The 25946-nt window shown below is 28.3% G+C and overlaps 1 protein-coding gene, 2 long non-coding RNA genes and 1 pseudogene across 4 annotated transcripts in view; 3 read left to right on the top strand and 1 right to left on the bottom strand.

Moving 5' to 3' along the window:
* The window catches only part of LOC142326662 (uncharacterized), an 85584-nt gene extending 68364 nt beyond the window's left edge, over positions 1-17220 (bottom strand). The window contains exon 1 of the mRNA XM_075369273.1: positions 17082-17220. The gene's annotated coding sequence lies outside the window, so the exon portion shown is untranslated. The remainder of the gene's footprint in view (positions 1-17081) is intronic.
* Positions 1-25946, top strand: part of LOC142326665 (uncharacterized) — a 184275-nt gene that overhangs the window by 30703 nt on the left and 127626 nt on the right. The gene's annotated exons all lie outside the window — the stretch shown is intronic.
* The window catches only part of LOC142326666 (uncharacterized), a 73540-nt gene that overhangs the window by 12826 nt on the left and 34768 nt on the right, over positions 1-25946 (top strand). For both annotated transcript variants that reach the window (XR_012756828.1, XR_012756827.1), the window contains exons 2-3: positions 8821-8997; positions 21278-21332. This is a non-coding gene — a long non-coding RNA (uncharacterized LOC142326666). The remainder of the gene's footprint in view (positions 1-8820; positions 8998-21277; positions 21333-25946) is intronic.
* LOC142326657 (cytochrome c oxidase subunit 1-like) lies at positions 5849-7481 on the top strand (annotated as a pseudogene).

Raw genomic sequence — 25946 nt, 5'->3', positions numbered from 1 at the left:
AGAAACCAACTCTGACTCACCCTCAGAAAAATCAAATGGAGAACGATTAGTTTCAGCCAAAATACAAGAAAGAAAAATTATAAATTAAGGAAAAGAAAAAAAAATAAACCAAACATCCAACTGAAAATAACAAAAATAATTCAAATTAAAAGACTCGCAATATAAAATAAAACAAAAAATAACTAAAAAAAAACACCCAAAAGAATAAAAATAAATAAAAAAAAAGAACTAAGAATAAACATTTACTAACTGTAAAAATACATTATTAAATTCTAAATTTAAAGCACTTAAATCTGCCAAATTAGTAAATAAATTATTATATTACCAAAAATCCTTTCGTACCAATTAAAATAAATTTAAAGAAGATAGAAACCAATCTGGCTCACGCCGGCTTGAACTCAGATCATGTAAAATTTTAAAGGTCGAACAGGCCCAAAACTGTAAAACCTACCCCACAGAAACTTTTAATCCAACATCGAGGTCGCAAACAAATCTATCAATAAGAACTCTCCAGATTTATAACGCTGTTATCCCTAAGGTATCTTAATATTTTAATCAAAATAAAGGATCAATTACATATAAAAAAAAAGTAAAAAAAAAAATAAAGATTAAAATTTTATTTGTCATCCCAACAAAATTTAATTAATAAAAATTTAAAAAATAAACTAAAGAAAAAAAATTTTAAAATAAAATAAAGATCTATAAGGTCTTATCCTCTCCTAAATTTAAGCTTTTTAACTTAAAAATAAAATTCAAACTAAATTTCAAAAATAAAGTATAATTCTCGTCAAACCATTCATTCCAGACCTCAATTAAAAGACTAATTATTATGCTACCTTAGCACAGTCAAAATACTGCGGCTATTTAAATCATTGAGCAGGCCAAACCTTAAATAAATTACAAAAGGACATGTTTTTGATAAACAGGCGAAATTATTTCTTGCCTAATTCATAAATAAAATTTTTAAATCTACTAATTTAATCATAATTAAAAATAAAAAAATTAATTAAAATCCAGTAAAAAATAAACATAAAAAAACCCAATTTAATCTACAACGAACTTTAAATGATGAAAGATTCTAATCCAACAAGAAAAATAAAAAAAAAATTATATATAAAAAAAGAGCTTATCCACCCTTAATATAAAATTTCAAAATGAAAAAAAAAATTAACAAAAAGAAATTCTCGATTAAATCAATCTACCAGATAACCACATATAAAAAGAAATGAATTTCATATCGAAACAATCCCAAACTTATAAATAATCATTCCACAATAAAATACAGATTAAGATAGATCTTCACTATTCGGGGGAAAAAAAATAAATTAAAAAAATTAATTAACCCTGATACAAAAGGTACTAAAAAAAAATTATTATTCTAAATTTATTTATCCAATACTAAATTAACAATTAAATGAATATAAAGAATTAGCCCGTCAATTACTAGATAAAAGGTACATCTTCACGTTAAGAGATAATAATAGAGGTACACTTGCTCATGTTGAATTTGCTTAAGCAAATTAGATGTACTTAAGGAATTAATTAAATTTAAAAATTTTACTATAAAACAGGAAGACGTGATAAATGCAATTGTTGAAAGAATTGATTCGTTTGATTCATAGGTTCATGAGAATGAATATCTTTTATCAGGTATAAGTCAATCTAATATACTATATTAGGTGTTTCAAAAAGGACTCAACCCTAAAATTAAGAAGGTAGAAGTCACGCATAAATAAATTTTATTTCTCCGTATTATGTCAGTTGGCAACACTGTACTCAAGGTTAGCGCAGCTTGTAACGGTTTAAATGTCCTTCGTCTTATATGCTAGTGCTAAACCAGTATAAACCAGTATTCGTCTCTATTGTGTCAACTACGTCATTTTTCAAGGACAAAAGGACAAAAGTGTGTTTATTATTGCTCGAATAAATCTTACGAAAGAGTGAATAAAATAATATAAAATGATAAATTAAATTTTACATTTTTTTGTCTTTTTTTAACGATATTATTTTATCTGTAAGATAAATATTTTTAAATTTCAACGTTACTTTATTTACTGTAATAATTTAGGAGAATGACAAAACACTCGGAGCTTCCTTATATTATGTCTTGAAATGTTTATAAATTTGGATTATATAAAATTTATTAAAGTCCAAATTTTTCGTATACGTATGCATATTTATACGTATATACAAGTGGAAGATTATATATGATGTTAACTTTGTTTATTGTAGATATTTCCTGTCGCCCTATGTCTCAATTTAGCCATTCTTTTACCTTAATTTATAATATCTCCTTTTCCAAATATTTTATTATTTTCTTCTACGTAAACACACATGATGGGTTACATGATATATTGATGCTCTTGTATAAACATTGAAAAAATGAAATTCTCAAACTTTTTTTTTCTTTGGTTATATTGTTTTACTTAATTATAAAAAGTGATTGATATTTATGCTGAAATTTTTTATGACTACCGATACTGAAAACAGATGTTTGCTGTAAGATTTTCGTTATTTGTGTATAGCAATAGGAACATATTAAAGTTTAACTGTTATATATAACTAAATTAAAGAAAATCAAATAAAAAAAAAAAACCTATCAGACTCAACTGAATTGAACAGTAAAAAATCTTATTGTAAATAAGAATAAACCGAAGTCCGATTCTAGATACACTTTCCAGTACATCTACTTTGTTACGACTTATCTCAATTTATGAGAGTGACGGGCGATATGTACATAATTAAGAGCAAAATTCAAAAAATTTATTAAAAAAAATTACTATTAAATCCAAATTCAGATTTAATCAAATTAAAAAATTAAAAAACAAAAATTAATGTAACCCATAATAACCTCTTTATAACTGCATCTTGACCTAACATAAATCTTTAAAAAGAAAAAGAAAATAAATTTTCATTACACTCAACGACAGAGATATACAAGAAAAAAAGGTACAAAAAATCGTGGAATATCATTAAATTACAGGTTCCTCTAAAAAGATTTAAAAACCGCCAGATCTATTAAATTTCAATTATAAAAAATATACTACCTTAGAAAAAAATTACTAATTAAGAATAACAGGGTATCTAATCCCGGTTTAAATTCAAATTTACATAGAAAAAAAAAAATTTATTGTATAAATTTCACCTAAATACAAAATATTAAAACCAAATAAGACTAAATTCTAAAAAAAATTAACTTGAACCTGAGGAATAACCGCAAATGCTGGCACAACATTTTTTGGTTCTAAAAAATATAACTTAAATTAAAAAATTAAATTAAAAAACCTTAACACTGAAAATAAAAATTCACCATTAAGGATATTTAACCTAACAAAAATTTACATGCGTTATAAATTTAAAGCCAAATTTTAAAACAAAAATCAAATTTTTTTAAAAACTATATTTAAAGGGGACCTTAACTCCAAAATTTTAAACAACAAATTACATTCAAAAAAGGATCTCCTCCCTCGAGCAAACATAACTTCAAGCTACCCCTAACTGAAGTTAAATAAAATTATAGCTTAAACCAGTCAATAAAATCAAAAGCTAATAATTTAAGAAAAAGAAATATTAAATAAAGCTACCCTAACATTATCTAATTTAAATAAAAAAACAGTAGTTAAAATAAATAAAAGTAAACTTAAAAGTTGATATCTAAAAGCCACACAAATATAAGATAAAGCTACCCCTAACATTATCATAATTTTCTATAAAAAAAAAAACAATGGTTCAAAATATATGAAAGTAAACTTAAACAACAATAATCTTAACATCACAAATAACAATAGTATAATAATAAATTTGTTTTTAAAGAACCAAAATAAATACTTAAATAAAACATATGTAATTATTTTACTAAACTAAAACTTAAGATAGGAATTAAACCATGAGGATTTTTTTTTTTTTTTTTAATTATATATTTTTAAATACACTTATCATAATATAATTATATTCCTTAGGTTTTTTAAACTTTAAAATTTATTTGAATGAATAAAATTATTTTTAATAAAATCCTATTTAATTTAATTAAAAGTTGATTTTAATTAAATTCTTATAAAATAAGTATTTAATTAAAATTAAAATTTAATATCTTATTGATGCATTTAATTAAATAATTTATTTTAGATGATTATCTTTACAAAAACTATTTTACATTAAACTAAAAATCTATATTATATTAAAATCTTTATTTAAATATAAGAGGTTATCTATTATATAATAAATTTTTTAATTTATATAACACTTATGAATTAAAATATTATACTTAATAAGATTAAATATTAAAGGGTGAAATAGATATATTTAAATAAATATATTACTATATATAATATATATATTATAATATAACTATCTTTTTTCTTTTTTGTAACATAATAATTAATCAATTGAATGGTATAATATAAATATCTTATTATAACGAAAAAATTTATGTTTAAAAATTAAACTCAAAAATTGCAAAAAAATTAAATAAGCAAATAATGTACCGCATAAAAAAAATGATATATAAAAAAAAAGGAAAAAAAAAACAATGGATTTTTATACTCAAGCAAGATGCCTGATTAAAGGATTACTTTGATGAAGTAAATTAAGTGAAACCTCACTCATGCTAAATTGTAAAATCCAGAATTAAACTGAAACTGAAGAAATCAAAATTCTTAATGCATCACACATCCTTTTACAAAAAGATAAGCTAAATTAAGCTTATGGGTTCATACTCCATCGATGAATAAATTCTCTTTTTAATTAAAATAAATTTATCAAAAACAATATTTATCACAACAATAACCGTAAGAATTATCATAACAATATCCTCCAACAGAATAATATTCTCATGAATATCTATAGAAATTAATTTAATTTCTTTTCTACCCCTTTTAAAAAAAAGAAATAAAATAAATGAACAATCTATAAAATATTTAATTATTCAAAGAATATCGTCATCAATTATAATAACCTCAATAATTATTAATGCTATCATTAACTGCCTCATTAATGAAAGAATTTTAATAAAAATAGGTATAATCCCATTCCACCTATGAGTACCAAGAATCATGCAAATAATAAGATGAGAAATATGTATTATAATAACTATACAAAAAATCATTCCCACGATTATTGCAACCCAAATAACCAGAATTAAACTAATAATAACATCAATAATTACGGCACCAATCTCAGGAATAAAACAAACATCGCTAAAAAAATTAATAGCATACTCATCAATCTCAAATTCACCAGTAATAATTTCAAAACAACAATTTATTTTTCTATTAATCATATACACCACAATCAACTTAACTATAATAAACACATTTAAAAAAAATAACATCAATTTTTTAAACCAAATCAATAATCAAACAAATTTAACAAAAATATCCCTAATAATCTCATCATTATCAATAAGAGGCATACCTCCAACTATAGGATTTTTAATAAAATGAATAATTATAAAATCAACAATTTGTATAACACCTATAATCCCACTCATTATACTAACCTCATCAATTTTATCAACATTCATATACCTAAACATAATAATCCCTACAATAACCAAATCAAATAAATCAAAAATAAAAAAAATAATAAAAAAAGAATCAATTATCCCAATTATCTTAAATTTAATAGGAATTCCAATAATAATAATCTTTAAATTAAACTAAAGAAGGATTTAAGTTAAAAAAACTATTAACCTTCAAAGTTAAAATTATTATTGTAAATAAGCCTTAGCAAGTAATGCACCTCTATATTTGCAATATAGAATCATAATTGAATACAAGACAAATAATGAGAGGTTTAAAACCTTAAATAAATTTACAATCTATCGCCTAAATCAGCCATCCCATTCTCAATGAATAAATGAATATTTTCAACAAATCATAAAGATATCGGAACTCTTTATTTTATTTTTGGGCTCTGAGCTAGACTACTTGGAACAATAAGAAGAATAATTATTCGATTAGAACTAATACAACCAGGATCGATAATTAAAAATGACCAAATCTATAATACCATCGTAACATCTCATGCATTCATTATAATTTTTTTTATAGTTATACCTATTATAATCGGAGGATTTGGAAACTGACTAGTCCCTATTATAATTGGTGCACCAGACATGGCATTCCCACGAATAAATAACATAAGATTTTGATTACTACCACCATCAATTACACTTTTAATTGCAAGATCAATCGTAGGGTCAGGATCAGGAACAGGATGAACTGTTTACCCTCCTCTCTCAGCCCAAATTGCACATTCAGGACCTTCAGTAGACCTAACTATTTTTTCTCTTCACATTGCAGGATTAAGATCAATCATAGGAGAAATTAATTTTATTTCGACAACAATAAATATACGACCAAAAGGAATAACTATAGAAAAAATACCCCTTTTCTGTTGATCAGTCCTAATTACAGCAGTTTTACTGCTAGTATCATTACCAGTATTAGCCGGAGCAATCACAATCGAAACTTTAATGCTTCATTTTTTGACCCCACAGGAGGGGGAGACCCAATTTTATATCAACACTTATTTTGATTCTTTGGACATCCAGAAGTATATATTTTAATTCTACCAGGATTCGGATTAATCTCCCACATTATTACTAACGAAAGAGGAAAAATAATAACATTCGGTCATCTAGGAATAATTTATGCGATATTAGCAATTGGTATTTTAGGATTTATTGCATGAGCACACCACATATTTACTGTAGGTATATATATTGACACACGAGCATACTTCACCTCTGCAACTATAATTATTGCAGTACCAACAGGAATTAAAATCTTTAGATGAATGGCCACTATACAAGGAATAACAAAAAAAAAAATCACCGCAAATAATTTGATCTATAGGATTCGTATTCCTATTCACTATCGGAGGATTAACAGGAGTAATTCTAGCCAACTCTTCTTAAATTGATGTAATTTTACACGATACATACTATGTTGTAGCCCATTTTCATTACGTATTATCAATAGGAGCAGTATTCGCCATTATAGCAAGAATCATTCACTGATTTCCACTAATAACAGGTATAAGAATAAATAAAAAATGATTAAAAATTCAATTTTCAACCATATTTTTAGGAGTAAACCTAACATTCTTCCCACAACACTTTTTAGGCCTAGCGGGAATACCACGACGATATTCAGATTACCCAGACGATTACATGACATGAAACACAATTTCATCCGTGGGATCATTAATTTCAATAATCAGAATTATTATATTCATATTCATCATACGAGAAGCCATAGCATTTAAACGAATTACAATCTTTAAAAACAATAAATCATCCTCAATTGAATGATTTTCAATTACACCACCCCCTGAACACTCTTTTAATGAACTACCACTAGTATCTAAGCCATTCTAAGAGTGGCAGAAAATTGCCATGAACTTAAAATTCATTAATAAATTTAAAAAAATTTCCTTAGAAATATCATCATGAATAAAATTTAACATAATAAATAGAGCCAGACCAATTATAGAACAACTATTAAATTTCCACGATCACACTATAATAATTCTATTATCTATTACAGTAACAGTAACATTCTTACAGTAATTCTTCTCAGTAATATTCTTTACAACAGACAAACAAATATCGTTTGCATTAAATAAATTCGCTTATTCTATAAATTGTTTGTTATCCATCAATATTAAAATTACGAGTATATTGTGAATCTTCTGTTAATCCGCATTTCAGATAATAAGTAATTTGAAACTTAATTTTACTATTACTTAAGCGGTAAAGAAATTTATCAAAACTTTTGGTAATGCTACATATATTTATATGTGATTGTACGTTTAATAACGCGGGTCAAAAAGGAATAAAAACTTGTACCTGTAGTGTCATAAATGTCGGAATTTTTATTCATCAAAAGAGCGTTTCAATGAGTCTCTTTTGCTCTGCCTATATTCACCAACAATATTTCCGTCCTTGCCTTTTTCAATGCTTGCATTCCAATCTCCCTACTATTATTATATTTTCATCCTGTATTATGTATTTAATTGCTTTGTATATTTCTTTGTATACACATTCTACCTCATCATCATCATCATGGGCACTTGTAGGCATGTAGACGTTAACAATCGTCGGCTTTTGTTTTGATTTAATCCTTATTGCAACTATTCCATCGCCGTGCATTCCCGATCGTTCATTTTCAAAAAAATATGTGATGAACGTATCGTATACGAATCGGCGGATTGCGTATATAAGGAACGAAATCGGAGAAGCGAAATTGAAGCGCTTACAATTGAACCGCCGTTTTAACTTGGTCGATTCAACTACACGCGCCCGCACACAAACCATTGAAGACTGTTAGGCTCTGTAAAATGGCGGAACAAGCAGCACAGAGGCACCGACCACCATTAAGTCAAGTAATTTCTTTTTGATAATATGTAAATTAATTTTAATATGTACTTCATTTTTATTTAAGATATTTACTTATAAAAGGATGTGGATCCAATTACACTTCAGCAATCGGTTTGTTGAGCTGAAATCGGACCTTACATAATTTTACGCTTATAAATTTATTTAATTATTTTTTGTTTATAATTTTGCATGGATTTTAATCTAAGCTTATTTTCTAAAATTACAATAAAATGCGCTACATTCAGCTGCGAGTTCAACGTCATTATTTACAAATAATATTATATCGATTTATAACCGCGAGAGTGTTCATAACTTAACATAATAGGCATATATATTTCATGAAAGTATAAAGCTTAGGATAATACCAGAAACAGCTAAACCTGATTTGAACTTTAGTTTTAAGAAGCCATCATTATCCAGTTTGTTCGCTGTTACAGTGGTTTTCTTTGCGGTTCTTCAGCATCACTATCCACCGGTGCCAAGTCTATATCTTGGTGTACTGTTAGTTCATAAAAGCGCTGATCGATTGCATTCTAATAACGAATTAGAAGAAAGAATACGAATCAACCTGGCTATTATCATGGGCTGCACCATCGCATGGCAATAAAATTAAGGTAATTTATACTACTATTGTATTTTGTGAGAGGCGGCAGTGGACTGAAACATAATGGTATGTCAGTAAACTATAATTTTTGTATAAGAAGTTTTATAATCGATAAAATACGTTATCTCTGGGTATCTTAGTCTCAAAATCAAGTTTATGTACAGTACTTTATGTGTGGCCCGCCACATAACGAAAAATGTTTAATATTTTTAATTTTTACGACTACATATTTTTACACGTTTACAATTTTAACGTGTGATTTTTTAAAAAGAAAATGTTTTATTAACTGATGATGAAGGAAACCTTGAAAGCGCTATTATGAAATAACAATAAGCAAAAGTAGAAGCATTATTGAATTCTGTACTCTTGTTAGTAAAATATTTTTATAATTTTATCTTTGACATGATTAGTATAGAGAGGAATATAGCAAATGCAATAACAAAAGAATTGATTTTGCTAAGTTAATATATATATATATATATATATACATAAATTAAATGAAAGAATAAAATATTTCAGTCTCTACTGAGATTATCTCCATAAAACTGACTTTTACCATTATGTTTCCAAGTATTTTATTAGTAATATTTACTTAATATGTTTTCTTTTTCTTAAAAAGTAAACTATAATATTGTAATAACGGTTTACATTTTTATTACATTACTAGTCAGTCCCTCCGTGAGGGCGGTGTCTCGTAATGGGTTATTAGGTGGCTAAAATAAAGTGAAATTATTGAAATACCTCTTGTCATTTTTTTTTTTTTTTTTTTTGAATGATGAATATTGATTTAACGAAAGTTAGATAGAAATTTTAACTGTAGAATAATGTACTAACGAATAGGGATTTTCGCGGTAGTGAACGGTACATTCTGGTTCTTTTTTCTAATTGTAGTTTATTATTTTTTGAAGAAAAACAATCGCGTTCGCGTAAATAAAAAAATTGATGTGGGCACCATGTACGCCTATTAAATTATACATACACATTTTAAATTGAAAAGTTGATATAATTTTTTTTTCATTAATAACTTCTGATATGTTTTCTTATTTTTTATTTTTTTGTTGTTATTGAATTATTATTTATCGTAATCTTTTTTTTTGCGATCAGAGGTTAATCGTTAATAAATCAGTATATTTAAATTAAAAAAAGATATTAATTCTGATTTGAACCGATGTGGTTTCTCCTAACATCCAAATATTTCATTAATTAAAACTTTATTTGGCTTTAACTCTGGAAACGATGAAAATAAGTACCGTTTATGACGTATCGTTGAAAAGTTCTCGACGAGGGCTTATCACTGCAGTAAGAAAAAGTCCAAAATCCGATTCCTTTATGTCAAGAAAGTAATACTACACTTAACAAATATAAAAATTAATTTGAAGTTAAAAATACACCGTACAATACTCGTTCGGCAGGTAAAAATGCTTATACCGCATTCTTTTCAAAATTAACCGTTTCAAACGTCAATTTTTGTATTACGCCAGTGTATTTTCTAACAAAGTCCCCGACCGTTTTAACGTCCTAATAATATATAGTAATATAATCAAACAAATAGACGAACGGGAGAAACACAATCTAAATTTTAAAATACAAAACCGAAACGCAAAAATAACCCACACTAATAACAATTAATTTAACGTATTATTATAACGAATAATATACAACAAAATACATTTAAAAAACCTACATATATGAAACTGAATATCTAGTGAATTCAGTTGTCTTATCGTACGTTATCTTACAATGTATTTCTTTTAATTTCTGCAAAATGTATTTTATTTTATACGATTTCAATGTAAACTTAAGTAATTTTACATTTTAGTTTAATGTATATTTCTCAACTTAATTTCCGAATTTTAATTTTTATGTTTTTTAGATTATATATCACGATACAAAAATCTTGTATTTTTATTTAGTTAATTATTGTTTTTAACCTTTTCTGATCATGCAGCCATTAAACTGGATATGTACGGTGTCAGTTTTAAAACGCAGTTACAAAATCATTTTATATATCTTTGTCGGTTATTCTGTTTTATTTTCACAAAGGAATCAGTTTTATTACACACAATTTGAACGATGTAAAATGTTTTATTTAGACTAGAAAGAATATGACCATTTTTCTCTCAGAAATCTGCTTGTGTGTGTGTGTGTGTGTGTGTGTGTGTGTGTGTGTGTGTGTGTGTGTGTGTGTGTGTGTGTGTGTGTGTGTGTGACTTGTGCATTATAATTACTATGAGGGTTAGGAATTTATTAAATAGCTCTTACTAGCAACATACCGAAAAAACATATGCTGCACACACAAAAAAAAAAAAGGAATTTGTGATCATAAATACATCACTTTTACTTTATGTCTATAAATATATTTTCCGACAAACGATATCGGTAAACATGTAACGCATGTTTTTTTTTGCCAATATGAATAGCCTTTTGAGTGGCGGGAATATTTATAAAACGTAGTTTTCTGAATCTTCTTTCATTTATACTAAGATATATTACTAATCTATTTAACAAAAACATTTCAATAACTATTTAGCATAACCCTTTTTTTTCTGTGTATTATTTTTTAAATGCTTTTATTCAGAGTTATCAGTTAAGAAATGTATCTTCGCCGGTGAGATCACTATCGACTAGTAGTTCCATTCTCCTTACCTCTGCTGGTGGTAGTGATATCATCGGTGAAGAAACATCGTAACTGGCAGAGTAATATCAGGATTGAGCGACTCAAACCTTGATGACAATTTTCTGAGGATTAAAAATGCCCCTGAATTCAGATTAGAGTATATACTTTAATGGAATAATAGCATCAACCAGGAAATAAAGCAGTTTCTATTGTCTTCCTTACTGAGCTGAATATTTTGTGTGTATCACCAAAACACCATTTGCCAAACCCGCTAAAATGTAGATGATATTCCTAGAAGTTCTAGAACTGAAACATTCTTTCATCAGAAGGACCGACTATATTATGAACATCATTAAAAACAAAGAAAGCATCTTTAATTAATGCTTATAATTCCTCAGTCGGTTTCACATATCACAGTTACAAGAAATACAGATTCAGATACCAGAAAATTACAATTTAATGTTTCCTTTTTTTACTGAAAACAAAAAGAGAAGAGATAAGAAAATTTATTATACATTTGTATTTGGAGGAGGGGACACAGATTATGATATATACTGATTAATATAATTCAGTTATACTGAAGAGTGATAAAATGGAATGATATTAATACATAGCATGTTATACCAAATTTTACACATTTTTAATTTATAATCTAATGTTAATAGTTGCTTTTATACAATTTAATTCATCAGGTAACTTCTAAAAACAAATTATATTCCAAAATAAAACTAATGTTGTAGTTTTTGGTCTTATTAATAACTGCATATATTACAGGTTTTTTTTTATTAACAGGAATAGATAATTATTTATGTTTAGTTTAGTTTGAGTTATTACAAGAAAAGGATTTTTTTTATTTCAGAATTTTTGATTTCAAGCCAGATCAAAGTCTCAATTCAAGGTTTTTTCAATAGATAAAAAACTTCTGATACATATATATATATATACAACCTTTTTGTATGTATGTAAAACTACTGACATTTTAAGAAATAAGTTTTAATTTTAAGTTTTAAGAAATAAGTTTTAAGATAAGTTTAAAATATGTATTATAAATATTCAAGAATTTACCAGTCTGTTTTTAAATTTTATCTATGGTATGGAAAAGTATATGAGCATACACACACACACACACACACACATACACACACACACACACACGCACACGTACACACACACACACACACACACACGCACACGTACACACACACACACACACACACACACACACACACACACACACACACACGTACACGTGTATATATATATATATATATATATATATATATATATATATATATATATATATATATATATATGTGCAGGTAAAATGGACACAAAAGAAATTTACGTCATTGTTTTACAATATAATTGATTTTAATTATTAAAATATTTATTTATTTATTAATAGAAAATTGTTTTAATTTATATAACTTAACTAAGGTCAAGCAGAAGAGGGTTAGTGAAGTTCTGTAGTAATCCAGTATTATGGGTTTTTATACTTTTAATATCTATAATATATCGGAGTAAAACTCAGTTCAAAAACAAAATTCTTCCTCGATTGGAAAAAGTCTATTTTATCATATTTTTTTACAGCAGTTAAAGCGCATCTCTCTGTGGGTGAGATAAGTTGTGTAGAGTATGCAAGAGGACAAAAGTTTCGAATATTGCGTCCGGGTGTACGTAACTGTATTTGGTTTTCCGTAGGATTACACCCGTGTAATGCTTTATGAAAAAAACAGTAAATCAAAGTATTCTCTTCGACATACAAGAGATGGTAAATTATGTAGTAATTGAAGCTGTTGTTTTCCAAGTTGGTGAAGTTTAAATTTGTGAGTCGGCCAAGATAGAAAGTTGTTCTGAATGGATTCAATTTTAATCGATGTATAGTCTCTTCGAGAATTCCAGGTTCAGGTGGAATATTCAAGCCGGCTTTGAACAAGTGACTTGAAGAGTAAGACACAAGTACGAGGATCAACAAAAGGTCTCGCAATCCATTTCAACAGACCAAGATTTCTCTTCGCTCGGCTCACAATCATGTCTGCGTGTTAAGAAAGGTATAGCTTGGAGTCAAGGAGTATGCGTAGATCGGTGACGGAGTTCACAGTATTAATGAGAAGAGAGTTTATTGTATAATTATACCAAGCGATGTTAGTTTTTCGGGAGAACGGAATATGTTTAATTTTTGAGAAATTTAGCTCCATGTGATTTCTCATTGCCCACTGGTAAATACGGTTAATATTGTGTTGTAACATTAGGTGATCGTGTAAGCTTTTAATCTGAAGAAATAATTTAAGGTCATCGGCATACATACTCAGACCAACAGAGACGGATTCAGTAATATCATTTATAAAAAGTAGAAACAGCAACGGTCCAAGGTTGGAACTCTGTGGAACTCCAGAGATTGCAGAGAATTCTCTTTGGGAACTGCATCCAGCATACCTAACAGCAAAAGTTCTGTTATTCAAGTATGAAGAGATCCACTTGACAAGACGCTCACTGAACCCAAATTCAGCCAACTTCTTTTGGAGCAGGTAATGGGGCATTTTGTCAAATGCTTTTTGAAAATCAAAATAGATAGCATCCACCTGACCTTGAGATTCAACAACAGGACCGATTTTATCAAGGAAACAATTGAGGTTTGTGGTTGTGGAACGGGATTGCATGAAGCCGTGTTTGGAAGCGGAGATTTTATGTTTGATGTTTTGAGATATATGAGATGTTAGGATCGATTCAAACATTTTAGAAAAGAAGGATAGGACGGAAATAGGGCGGATATTAGGAATAAGGGGGACACTAGGTTTGGGAATTGGAGTAACGATCGCCTTTTTCCATAGGCTGGGGAAGGTACCTGATTTCAAGCTCTAGTTGCACAATGAGGCCAGAATAGGAGCGATCACGCTGCTGACGCCTTTAATAATAAATGGTGGTATGCCATCAGGTCCACTGGCTGCCTTGATTAATTCCGTTAATGGTGGTTAATACTAATTCGACGCTGACATAGGGTATATCAAGCTCAGCACAGTTCATCCGATCTTTGGACGTTGAAGAAGTATCCGCTCTTACATCCTCTGGAAAAGTCTGAAACACAGATTGAAAGTACTCCCCAAAACGAGTACATACCACACGAGAGGTTCTAGTTCATTATTGATCAGAGGTGCAACTACTCTTTCTTGGTTAGATCTGTGTTGTGAGACGTATTTCCAAAACCTTGAAGGCTTAAACGTTAGATCGCTTTCGATGAAGCTTGCGTGGTTATAATTATCCCTAGAAACCATAAGTTTAACTTTCTTTCGTAGCTCTGAAAACGAGCGATAGTCAGAAGTAAGTCTCGTTAATTTAAATCGTCGATGTGCTACTTTTTTCTTCTTAATCAGCGCTATAAGTTCGGTTGAAAACCAGAACGGAAACTTAGGAGATCGACGACGAGTGATAGGAACATTCTTGGCTACAGCTTTACTGAACACCTGACGAAAATTCGTCACAGCTTCGTCTAGGTTAGGACACAGAAGAACATTGCCCCGATCTGCGTTCGTCACATTTTAAAGAAAGATTTAAAGTCTCCCTTTCTGAAATTATACGTGGGACGATTTGTAACATGATCGTGAATGAACGAAGAGTCATGTAAGATTATTGAGAACCGAGGATGATGTTTATCCGGGTGCACAACACCGTCCGAAGAAAGAGTTGACACAGTTACATTCGTCAATACAAAGTTATGGTTATAAAAACCTAGGTTCAAAAAATCTACTAGATTGAAGATGCGGTTAGATCGACATTTAGAATAGTAATTGCAACCGGAAAGAAAAGTGCGATCATTCCAGACCACACCCCGGGGGTAATGAAGTCACCAGTTATTATTAAGTCGTATTTTACGGAATCTATTTGTAAAATTAAATCATTAAAATAGTGTTCTACAACAGATGGGTGCACAGATTGTGGAAAATAATAAACACCGAGTATTAGGTTTTTAGACGCAGTTCTTGGTACCTCGATCCAGACCGATTTGGCAGTCATCTCCATATCCTTGCGTCGAACACATTTAATATAGTTTTTAACGGCGATTAAAGTGCCTCCGCCACGGTCAGCGACGGAAGATTCATAGTTTCTGTCTGAACGAAACACTTTATATGATTCCGGGAAGAAGTTTACATTACTATGCCATTACCGATAGCCAAGTTTCCGTCAGTGCAATGGAGTCGTAATCAGAATCTGTAAAAGCTGCGTAAACCTTGGAAGACTTAGTACGTAGACCGCGAACATTTTGATACAGTATAGACATCTTAGCCATTAGTATTAGTATTACCATCCTTCCCTGGTGAATTTGTATTTGTCTTATTTTTCAAGAGCCCAAAAAAGGTGGAAATTAAAATACCTTCTGGCCAAATACTAGCATCGTTTATTTTATTAAATCTATTCGGTAGAAGAGAGAGAGTGTGTCTACGAGCGAATGTGTTATATGATGTCTATAATTAGACGCAAAAATTATTTTACTATTTAATTTAATTGTATTTTTAAGGGCTCCTTTTCGCATTTTGTTACAGATATATTTATTGATCGGTCAACTTATACTGTACTTTTTAATGTTTGCGGTAGCTTTATATAATAAAATAATAACTAAGGTAATAAATTAATAGTTCAATTTAAAATATTTAATTAATCTATCCGTATACAATCTACCGATTAAAAAAAAAAACAACAAAAAATGTGGCATATTTTATTGTAGTGTTTCTAATTCTGGTGTATATTATTATATTGTTTTTTGGGATAATATTTAGATTTCAAATAAAATAAAAAACAAACGTGTAATATTAAATCGATTTTATTACGAGACCGGTAAAGGATTTTGATATTTCAAGGAACGATTTATTTAGGTTCAACGGCACAAAACAATCGCGTATTAGTTAAACAATCTGTAACCTACGAATTCGTTTCAAAATCAAAAGGCAAATTTATAAATTGACTACGTATATTTCGATAAATGGATTTGCGTTAGTGTAATTTGATACGATAACGGCATTTTGAGTATAAGTAAACAAATTTCAAATTCTTCTACCTTTTTATTATTTTTTCAAAATTAGACGTTCATAATTAAAATTAATAATTTTAATTAAAGATTAAAAAACAGATCACAAACTATAAAAGTTAGCTCTTATTCCGACTAATGAATATACAAGGATATTTTCACTAAACAATAATACTTATGCGATAAAAAGCCAACTTACTGTATTAGCGATAAAAATGGTAATTAAAAATTATTATGGCATATACTGGAAACAGTGTTCATAATTTCCAAAATAATGGATCGTATTTGTTTTCCGATTTAATAAATCAAAAGGATATATCTCGATGCTGTGTGACACGACTGAGTGTCGTCAGTAGGAGGAAATCGTACGAATCAATAAATTAAATTAATACATACATTTACGTAATAAATATTTTCTTAATAAATAAAATCAAAATATTTCGTATACTCTACTTACATTATTAAAGTCGTGTTTTGCCTGATATCCATTTATACAATTTTATTTGTTACTTATTAAAACATTTCATCACAAAACTTTGTTTCACCGCAGTATATCGCATTAATGAAGGAAATACGCTAATGAAAATTAAACATATTAAAAAAAACTTATTATTAAAAACTTAAAATTCTTATTTTACTTCATTTTAAATACATAAATTTTAATTTAATTAATTAATGGCTGTTACAAAAAAAAAGAAAAAGATTAATTTTAAAATTAATATTAATGATTTATCTTTGCTAACTATATATACAACTTAATTCTAGTTCTCTCTCTTTAGACGGCATTACGGGCTGATAAAAAAAAAACTTTTACGATGACTAATATTTTCATGCCTTACCCTCTAATCGACATGAACAGCGGCACGTACACACCATTTGTTAAGTGTTTTTCTATAGTATCACTTGTCCTTGAAAGCATTACAAATAATAGCGTCTGTCTTTTTGTTTTAAACTATTGTCAGTTTTAACTGAATTCTTTTTTTTTTAGCACAAGCGGCAGTGTAATTATAAAAAGAGTTTTAGATTATAACATATATGTTAACGTTTTATGGTTGTCATCAATTCCTTTATAGATATACGTAACTCTTGTACGAACAAATACAAAAAATATTTCAATAAATAAAACTTTTTTTCAGGCTTAATAGGGAATATAGAATGAGAAATTAAATAGATTCCTGTCTTCACGAAAACACGAATATATATTTTATATACTGATATACCGATTCAAAATGTTTATAATGATCGCCAAATGGTTATCTAATTAATAAACATCATTACTTTCATAGTAAATATTACTCTTAATTAGTAATATTATTGTGTTGAACATATTTTACATACATCACAGTCATTGATGTATGTATGTGATGTATGATGTTGCCAATGTGTTGTGTTTACCTTCAAACCGTTTGTAATCTTTGCGACGAATCTTACATGCGTAATAATGTAATAATAATATTGAATACGTAATAAATAATTTGATCAAACCGAGTAATAAACCCACCGGGTCGATCTAGTGGTGTACGCGTCTTCCCAAGTAAGCCGACTTGGAAGTCGAGAGTTCGAGCGTTCAAATACTAGTAATGGCAGTTAGTTACTTTTATACGGATTTAAATACTAGATCGTGGATACCGGTGTTTTTTGGTGGTTGGATTCGATTAACCACACTTCTCAGGAAAGGTTGAGAACTGAGACTGTACAAGACTACACTTCATTTAAATTCATACATATCATCCTCTGAAGTAATACCTGAACGGTAATTCCCGGAGGCTAAATACGAAAAAGAAAAAAACTACGTAATAAATAATTTGAACATCTGCCCGAATATTTGTACATCTGAGAAACGTACAATTCACAGAGCTAAACACTGTCGAAACAATTTTACCGAATGCATTTACGGAATTACTCTTGCACTTCTCAACGATAAATTTATCGACGATGATAAGACAACACTCGTCGATAACTTCTTATCTTGGTTCTTATCTGTACTATAAAAATGTACAGAAAAACAGAACGGGAACGGAATATCATTTCATCTGTAAGCACACAACGCACACATTGTTAAAGTTATTTCACGATTGGGTGCATTACATTTTACTTTGGTAATAAAGATGAAGATGATTTTGAGGCCGTTTTTTGAAAGAAAATTACGAACATTCTTACTATCAAGATTGAACATTCTAGTTTTTAAGGTATTTTTATTTATTGTAATACTTCATTTGTGCTAGATTTAAAAAAAAAACAGTTGATTAAAGCGAAATGTCTGATGATAAATAAATTTAATCAAACAAATTTCTTATAGTAACAAATGCTTTAATAAAATAAAATAAATAAATAATTAAATAGTTCAAGAGTTAATGATAAAATAATAAAATAACATAATTTATAAAATTGTATATTTTATTTGGTGACAGAGGACTTTAGCTAAGAGGAATTTTAGAGGTAAATCTTTTTTTATTTAATTTTTTTGGGATGAGGCAAAATCAGTGTAACTAATGCGTCGAGGGGAGAGAGAGGGACGGGAGTTTTAACAAACGCAGCTGGCTTCCTTCGCTGTGATTGGCTGCCGTCAGACAGTACTGAACAAGCGTTGTACAATTCAAATTCAACCGTAAACATGTGTACATGTGTGTGTGCGTACGTATGAGTATTGCTGTGCGAGTAACACGTTAATATAGAAGTTTTCTTATAAAGACATTTCTTATATAGACGTTCGATATAATTAAATTAAATCAAGATTTGTCGATTATTTTATATTTATTACATTTTATTTAAAATAATAATTAATCACCTTAAATTTTCATAAATTAAATAAAAATATTACGATAAAGTTTATCCGTTTTATGAACTTATTTATAAAATGAAATACAGCATTAAAGGGTAAAAAAAATGAATATGTAAAACTTTTGAAATGCGGTGCTATAGCAGAATGTTAAAAATCAGATGGGTGGATAAAGTGACAAATGAAGAGGTATTGCGGCAAATAGATGAAGAAAGTAGCATTTGGAAAAATATAGTTAAAAGAAGAGACAGACTTATAGGCTACATACTAAGCCATCCTGGAATAGTCGCTTTAATATTGGAAGGACAGGTAGAAGGAAAAAATTGTGTAGGCAGGCCACGTTTGGAATACGTAAAACAAATCGTAAGGGATGTAGGATGTAGAGGGTATACTGAAATGAAACGACTAGCACTAGATAGGGAATCTTGGAGAGCTGCATCAAACCAGTCAAATGACTGAAGATAAAAAAAAAATGTAAAACTTGTAATTAACTCGATTATATTTAAGGTTCTAATAATAAAAGTAAGAGACGTCCACATAAATACAACAATGTTGCTTATAGCAACATTTACGTAATCGACCTACATTTATGTAATCCTTTTATGTTTATAAGAACAGAAAATATAATGTTATTTAATTCTTCAACAAACATCAACTAAACCGTTTGCCGACTGATCTCCTAAATGGAATCTTCCGGAAGGTCCCGGGTCCGAATCTCAGTCGCCGTTGGAATTTTTAACTTAATTTAATATAATGTACGTCATAGATTTAATTATTTATCGAAATATGAGTTATGTTGCAGCATGTGTAGTGAAACGTTTAGCGTAGTCTTTTGGAGAGGAACTGCGGTGTTACCTCGACAGCATCACGGCTACCAACGGTTGATAAGTCGCTCCACATTATCTTTCCTTACACGTATTAGTACCTAATACATTTTTATATTTATTGATTTGTATCGGCAATAGACAGACATCCAGTTCTTCACTTACGTTTATTTTCAATTTTATATAAAACGTATATAAAAGCCAATTCTGACCGGAATTCGAACCCAGAACTTTCTGTCTACCAGTACTACCTACAATTCTGGTATCTTTTGCCATAATAATAACTAATAGACTTACTACAGGGCTTTAATGAAACGCTCCTGTAACCAGACGGATAAATGTATGATGGACTGTATCGAGCGGTTACCCGTACGGACTTATAAGCTACGCATCTGTTGTCTACGCTGTAATATAAATGTAATGTAAAAAAAATAAATACTTAATTTCATTTGTTTGAACAAAATTTTATTCCAATAATACTAGTATAAAGGATCCTTTAATTAAAATAACTAACAAAAGTAAATTTATTTGAAAATATTCAACGATTTACAAAGTAAATGTCCATGAACTGGTAAAATGATTGTTTTCTATTTTGTATAAACTGTTTACTTTAGAGAAATATAAATGTTTAAATTTTATTACCGATTTATTTTATTTAAAACTTTTCTCGACCTCTGTAAATATTAATTTTATAATATCGCCGTAGGTGGTTAAAGTAAATCTCTCTCTCTCTCTCTCTCTATATATATATATATATATATATATATATATATATATAAGCATTGCCGGGTCTGCTAGTATCAAACAAGTATGAACAGTGGTCACTTTGTTGAAATCATTACATTTAATAGCGTCTGTTTTTTGTTTTGACTACTGTCACTTTTAACTGAAATTTCTTTTTTGTTTAGCACAAGCGGCAATGTAATTATAAAAAGAGTTTTACTTTACAGTACATATATCTTATATACATAACTCTTGTACGAACAAATACAAAAACAAAAAAAACCATGTTACTATTAGATCTGTTATAATTTTCTTTTTCTGTCGTAGAGTATGCTCAGAGCAGAGAATGAAATAGCACGTACCTCACTCGATCGCGTTGCAAGTAAGTTTTTAATTTATATTTTGCATTGATTTTACGTTTATTATGATAATACTAACAAAAAACGAAACAAAATACACACTAGAACCGTTTAAAAATTGCCTTCTAACTGTTGAAAATGTTTTGCAGATTAATTCGACAAAGAGTAAACGGTAACGGCCAGCAATGTCTGTAATCCCGTCTGCCATCATGTTCTTCTGTAACGCTGAAACCTGTCGTGCACTCGCTTAAACCCTTACGATTAATACGATTAGTTTTTCTGGTAGAAGGAAGAACAGAGATCTGCCAGTGACTTTCTTTGTCGTGAAATGTAGACGTTAGTGTACAACTGAATTGTCACGATGCTTACACAAATAAATAACATTATTTACGTGTAAAATTTAAATAGAAGCAAATAAACTCGTAAAATAAGAACGGTACATCCCAAAATTGACACGTAAAAATCAAAATATTATAGTTAAATAATGAATATACATTATAATTAATTATTTTCTGGCACTTGGGGTAACGTGACAGGTCCTTTCAGTTGTGCAAGAATTTATTTAAATTATTCAAACGTTTCGTATTTTATCCATAATTTTTTTTTCTTTTAAAAGTATAACGCAAATTTCATATTTTTTATTTCGGTTTATATTTTTGACAATTCATGAGAAATAGTCGTGTGTCTTTCAAATATAACTCGCTACGATCTTAAAAATTACAGACGACATCGATCAAAATTTTTTTGAATGTTTAGGATGTCGAGAAACAACTTGGAACGGTAACCGCATTCGTATGATTTTTGGTCAGGTAATCTTTTGAATTTGAAGTTTCTTCAGATCCAAACATCCTGAATTACCACTCACAGTCGATTGAAAACTCATTTATTTGATTTCATAAATCGGACAAAAGTTTTAGGGGAAAAATGTGTAATTTTGTAGTAAATGCCATCGTGATTGCATAAGGGGGAAAGCAAGATCTTTGAACATATTCATTAAATATGTAATTATAAAAATCCTTTTTATTGTTAACATTTTCTTTTTAACTACTTTCCTATTAGTAATTGGAGAAAATCGATTTTTAGACCGATCGATGTACGGGAACGCATTGCAAAAAAAAAATTGATCGGTAAATTTTCATAATGAATTTGTGAAAATTTCTGTCATTGAGTTAAGAGAGAAATATTCACAATTTTTTGTTATTTTTATAAAGGTATTCGTTTAAGCTAACGATGAACTGTAATCTTGTACTTCAAGTTGTGCTTTAAAGTTGGTCTGATTAAAGAATGACAAATGCACAGAGTCGTACAGTTTCATGGATAAGATAAATTGACAAGTAAGGTTATCTAACTAATTTGAAATATAAAAAAAAATTGTACAGTTTCAAAACTGATTATATCGGTATCTAATATTTTGTATTGTTGTTTTAGTCATATTTATACTGAGAATTTTTACTTTCTTATACGAAGTAAAGAAAGTATTGTGATCGCAAAAAATTTCGGTTTTCAAATTTTAAAAAGTAGTTGAAATAAGTAAGTCATAACAGACTAAACAAAAAAATGGTCTAGTTAATTTTCAAGGGCAAAAAGTACGTTATATAAGATATACGTGCATGCTGCGGTTAGAAATGGGAGGGAAGGCAAGACGATTGGCTGCGTGTTGAAGGTTTAACTTCTGCTACGGTATAGAATAGGACTTTTTATTACACAGTTTTAAAAGTTTAACACACACACACACACACACACACACACACACACATTCTTTAAGAAAAATTAACTATAAAAATTTGTATATTTTGTGAATGCATTTTTAAATATTATTAAGAATTCAAGATTAAGTTGTACGGAAGATAGTGATTAAATTTTTTAACCTAGAAAAACAAAACCAAGTTTGTTTTTATTAAGACTTATTGAACGGCAATTTAATGAGTGAAATTCAAAAATTTATTAAACCTCATGATTAATAAATCAAAAATTTTACACGTTCTTACTTTTACTGTGCTAGTAAATAATTGTTATAATTATGCCCAAGCTGAATTCAACGATATTTTTAATTAGCTGACAACTAATACATTATTACTTATCGATCTTGTTTTTGTTTGATATCAATAACTTTTAGCTGACTTAAAATAATCTTAATTCGAGGAATAATTTGTTGTAAACGCATCGTAATTAAAAATGTATATAAATTTTTCAATCTCTTAATAAGATTTAGAGACAATTTTATTCTGTTTATTTATTAATTATCATAAATATTTTTTGAACAAACAGTGGCAAAAAGTGTGTGTTTCAAGCTATATAATTTTTTTAATTATTATTAAATTTCTTATATGTAAAATTATGAATAATTTCTTTTAAAGTATTTACGATGACATCTACCGATCTCAATTTCACTTTCGTCGTTAACGTTTTGGTGTATGTACGTGGGATTATAATGATAAACTTTTTTTATAGAATATTCTAGAAAAATAACTGTTGAACACAATTTAGGACGTTATTTAAAGTAAGTAATAACTTTATTACTCTTTTATATATATATATAAGCTAATAATACTTTAACTAAATTTAAACGAGTTGAAAATGTAATCGGATGATTTTATAAAGCTTTATTATCAGGAATCTTAAACTGTTATATTTTGTTAGAGTTATTGATATGTAGAATGATTTTTATATTTTATTAAGGTCTATTCTAACATTTAATTTTATTTAATAATTATTTTCAGACATACATTTTATTTAGTAAAAAAATAATGCATTTTACATTAGCTTGATTAACCAATATGGCGGCGTTATTTTTATAAAATTAAATTTTATATAGGAACTGCAATGAGTTTTGAGAACTAAAAAACAAAATACTTTATTCTTTTAAATGACCCTATGAGAATTGTTTTGATTTTAAGTTTTGTAACAATACATATATAGCGGGTACTGAATAGCAAATCTGAGTATTTGAAATTGACAAGAAAAAATTTGTCTAGGCATGTTTAGCCTGCTTTTTAAAAGCTGTTCTAATGAAGCACAGAATGCAGTTGTTTTTGTCTCTACTATACTATTTTATAGGAACTAAAATTGAATTTTCATATGAATGTAAATGAAAATATTAATAATTATACAAAAATATTTTCTGGCACAAAAATATATTGAAAAATACTTCAATTTGATTATACTTGAAAATTACAAATACTTGAACATTTGAATCTGTTTATTTTTATGGCTGCTGAAATAAAATATACTTTAGGAAACGATTGCATTCATAACTTTTATATGAATTTAGTTTAAAATTTACATCGCATAGTATTTTATCAGAATTATTCTGAAAATTTACAATTAATTTCTTTATCGTAAGAAGAATGGTACTTAAATGAAAAAAAAAGTACTAAACCAGAGCAATAAGACCAATGGAGAGTTGCCAGGTAAAGTTGCCATAATTTCAGTTATAAATGATTTTATTACTTCATACTTTTACATACATTTTTGTCTAATCTTTGGTTTTCATTCTGTATAAATGACCATAAAACTAAAATCTTCTTTCTCAGATTAAGAACCTTAAATTTTACTGTACATTTGTAAATTTCTATATTACTTTTCAATTTATAAATTTCATTTACATATTTTTGTCCCTGAGTTTTCTTAAGATTTTTATTTCTACTTTTGCTATTTTTTGTTCTAAAAAAAAATGTATATATTCTGCCCCATACAGTGCTTCTGATAGACCTGCAGTTTTTTAGCGCCTCAATTTGGAGTTATATAACAGGGAATTTTTATGATAAACTTTCTTTATGAGATAATAGGCAGTTTCGATTTTTTGTACTGTATTCCTCATCCCACACATTTTTCAATTATATTTGATGTTATGATTTCTCTCAAATATTTACATTTTTGTACTCTACTTACTTCGTTGATGTCAGAAATTTTAAGGAATTTAGTTCTTTTTTCTTTTTCTTTGGAAAATTAATTAGTTTTTTTCATAAGAAATTTGAAGACCAATTTGCTTGCAAATTCGCTTAGTAATTGAATTCTGATTTTAGCCTGAGTGGTTCTGAAAATTACTTACTTTGAATTTGAGTTCTGTTTTCTTTGTCGTTGGTAAATCAGTTAGTTTTTCACAGTGCAGGGTTATTATGTAGGGTTTTATTAAACAAGTTAAAATTGTCTTGCGGTTAGATATCGTACAAAGTATATTACTAACATTTTTTGGTAATCGACATGTTATATTTCGACACAGTGAAAAGAAAAATTAAATAGTATTTAATTTTTCTTTTAACTTTTTTGAAGAAGTAGGAAGTACGGTATGCTCTGGCAAATTACAGGATTTATTCTTTCAAATCTTGCAGTTCAAGGAGCAAGTACATCCTATTTATTCTCTGACATATTGCAGAGTATATTATTTATATTTTTACAAAAAAAGTTAGAAATGTAATAAGCTCACTTAGGTTTAGTACACAGAGTATATTAGTTATATGAATTTTATTAAGCAAGACCCGTTGGTATTAATATATAAATTATTTATATAATAGTTTCCACTTCCCGACAAATTTTAATAGTAATGTTCCAGCGCTTTCAGATTATTAATCTATCCTCATGAACAATGATGTGTTATGCTCTATAATTATTTACTTTACATGTCATTAATTATAATA

This window comes from Lycorma delicatula, chromosome 6, assembly GCF_047948215.1.
Source record: "Lycorma delicatula isolate Av1 chromosome 6, ASM4794821v1, whole genome shotgun sequence".
Lineage (NCBI taxonomy): Eukaryota > Metazoa > Arthropoda > Insecta > Hemiptera > Fulgoridae > Lycorma > Lycorma delicatula.
Note: the sequence above shows the minus strand (reverse complement) of the source record. Positions and strands in the feature narration are given on the sequence as shown.